At 41.9% G+C, this 3,363-nt stretch overlaps 1 protein-coding gene across 1 annotated transcript in view; it reads right to left on the reverse strand.

The window, feature by feature from the left end:
* pknox2 (pbx/knotted 1 homeobox 2) overlaps nt 1-3,363 on the reverse strand; it is a 113,727-nt gene that overhangs the window by 89,730 nt on the left and 20,634 nt on the right. The gene's annotated exons all lie outside the window — the stretch shown is intronic.

Raw genomic sequence — 3,363 nt, forward strand, 5'->3', positions numbered from 1 at the left:
CACACACACACACAGGCATCGGACCAATCCCTGCCCAGGACATACACCCATCTCATTATGATACGAGAATGAGAAAATTGGAAATGAGTTAAGGAAAAACATTTTTATTTTGTATTTCTTTCCACCTTCCATTTGAACTATTTAGCAATACTAACATTGTGTATATGACATCATAAGTTATTGATAGATATTTTGTCTGATAGCCCTGAACTAACTTGCAATGGTTCCGGGTCTCCAAACACAGGTACATGTGTGTACACACAATGAAATGTCATTTTAAGCCTTTTTGCTAAAGCCAAAATGTATTTCTCCACATATCAACCTTTCAAAAGTGCAAAATTCAATTCAATACAGCATATCTCTCACTGTGCAATAGACTACATTCATCTTTCAGCCCGAATTCCCAAATGCAATAAAAGTAAGGGAGTGAGTTACTACACATATCATCTGACCTATGCTTCTTAAACCCCTTTAGGCTCTGGTGGGACTCTTGCCCTCACACAAAGGCAAAAGAAGGATCTACTCTTCATGGGGCCTCAGCAGCGAGCTCTCTGTCCAAAGCTGCTGTACAGTTGTTTGTGCAACACTATGTTACATATTTCAAATAGTACCACAATACTTGTGCCCTTAGGCCAATGTTGTTTCGTTTTTTTAAATAAAGTTTTTGATAATGACCATTGACCGTATTTCATCCATATTTGTAACGCTGCAGTACTGTTCTTAAAAAATGGTTGGATACAAATCAGATTTGACATTTTTTGTAATATAGCAAAACTTTGCAAAAAAAGAAATGTATATATAGCTATAACTTGGCAAGTCATTTAACATGCACTGTACAGGCCAAAGGTTTGGACACACCTTCTCATTCAATGTGTTTCCTTTATTTTCATGACTATTTACATTGTAGATTATCCCTGAAGGTATCAAAACTATGAATAAACCCATGTGTAATTATGTACTTACGAAAAAGTGTGAAATAACTGAAAACATATCTTATTTTCTGTTTCTATAAAGTAGCCACCCTCTGCTTTTTTTGATAGTGCGGCAAACCCTTGGAGTTCTCTCACTGTGCTTCATGAGGTAGTCACCTGAAATGGTTTTCACTTCACAGGTGTGCCTTGTCAGGGTTAATTAGTGGAATTTATTGCCTTATTAATGGACCATCAGTTGTGTTGTGCAGAAGTCAGGTTGATACAAAGCCAACAGCCCTATTGGACAACTGTTAGAATTCATGTTATGTCAAGAACCAATCAGCTTAGTAAAGAGAAACGAGTGGCCACTGTTACTTAGAAATGATGGTCAGTCAGTCCCAAAAATTGCAAAAACTTTGAATGTGTCCCTAACTCTAGTCACAAAAACCATCAAGCGCTACAACAGCACTGGCTCACATGAGGACCACCCCAGGAAAGGAAGACCAAGAGTCACCTCTGCTGCTGAGGATAAGTTCATCTGAGTCACCGGCCTCAGAAATCGCAAGTTAACAACAGCTCAGATTAGAGACCAGATGAATACCAAACAGTTCTAGCAGCAGACACATCTCTAGAACAACTGTTAAGAGGAGACTGCGTGAATCAGGCCTTCATGGTCAAATAGCCGCTAGAAAACCACTGCTAAAGGGAGGAAACAAGCAGAAGAGATTTGTTTGGGCCAAGAAACAAAAGGAATGGACATTAGACCAGTGGAAATCTGTGCTTTGGTCTGATGATTCCAAATTTGAGATCTTTGGTTCCAACCGCAGTGTCTTTGTGCGACGGAGAAAAGGTGACCGGATGGATTCTACATGCCTGGTTCACACCGTGAAGCATGGTGGAGGAGGTGTGATGGTGTGGGGGTGTGGGGGTGCTTTGCTGGTGACACTGTTGTGGAAGTACATAATTCCATACGTGTTCTTTCATAGTTTTTTGATGCCTTCAGTGAAAATATATAATGTAAATACCAAGTGAACAGAAGTGGATTAAACTCATTCTGGTGGAAGCTGAATCTTTTCTTGGGCTCCAGAGTTGGCAAGCTGTGATGGTCCCAAATGGCTGCCATGCTGGTTGATACGAGACCTGCAGGGTTTTAGACTTAAGAGCAGAAGCTCTGGTTTGTTCTGCCATGACTGACGTAACAGGCAGGATCCAGCTGATGCTGCTGTTGTGAGATGTGCAGTGCATTCAGAAAGGGGGAGAGTAACAAGGTGCGGAGAAGTCAGTCTTTTTCAAATCAATTGTGTTTTTTGAATCCCATCACAGATTTCTGTCATGCTAGCATGCTAGGGAAACCTAAAACAACTTGCCAGTTTTCTAGATTTTCTAGAGACCTTTGCTGTATGAAGCTTGGCGTACAGTACATTCAACAAGGAAGAGTACCCAGCCCTATATCTTGTGTTTCTCTGCTGCCATCAGCTGTCATTTCAGAGTTGGATCGACGTGACCCTTCAGCATTGCTCTTCACCACCGCCCGTGTCTCCACTCCATTGGGTGGGTATTTCTTCACAGTTCATGGCATCAGTACCCTCTTAAAAAGATGATGTCATGATGGGGTATAATCGCCTGTTGTTCAGTTAAGTCAATTAAGTCTCTCCTGTTTGAAAGGTATATTAGCATCTGACCATTTTACTTTGTGTGTGTAAGTGTTGTAAAGTGCAGACAAAGCATGTATATAAATAAACTAAAGCAACATAACCAAGCACAAAAAGGATAGCAAGGCAGACACAAAGAGCAGCAACAGTCAGGACGGCATCGAAAGATCAGAGCTGCACTGCAGCCACCTGCAGAGTAAGAAACTAATAGGCAGCAACAGTTAACCATACCCAACATGAGAACTTCTCCCCAACCCACCCAACCTTCTCACACAACAGCAACTGGATCCTGGAAGCATATTAAAAAAGAGAGAAAATCTAAATTGAATTGAAGCCCAAAGGTTAACATAGGAAATGAACCCACTGGCCACAAGACAAAGTGTCTGACATAGTGTGAGCAAAGCCCCCCCCCAAAGGCGCTGGTCTCAGACACAGCACGGGAGTAATACTCTGTGATTCTCTGTGAGCTGACAGAGAATGCGTACAGTTCTGATGTCAGCAGCAACATCACGCTTCAACCCAGGCCAAAGAACATACTGTAAAATGCGGTTGTACAAGATGTGCCGCTTGGTAATAAGACACCTTCAAAACCACATCCTGGAATAAAGTCGTCTCCACCACCCAAACAATGGAGTCACCCGTGAACCAGTCACATCATGCCACCTATTTCATCACCAGCAGGTCCGCGTGAAGGAAATAACCTTAAACCAGCACTTTTTCGATCTACACTAACTTAAACCAAGACACACTTTACGGACAGGTACGGGCAACAAGTGCATCCCCATCCTTCATATCAGGAT

This window comes from Etheostoma cragini, chromosome 13 (assembly GCF_013103735.1).
Source record: "Etheostoma cragini isolate CJK2018 chromosome 13, CSU_Ecrag_1.0, whole genome shotgun sequence".
In the NCBI taxonomy this organism is placed as follows: Eukaryota; Metazoa; Chordata; class Actinopteri; order Perciformes; family Percidae; genus Etheostoma; species Etheostoma cragini.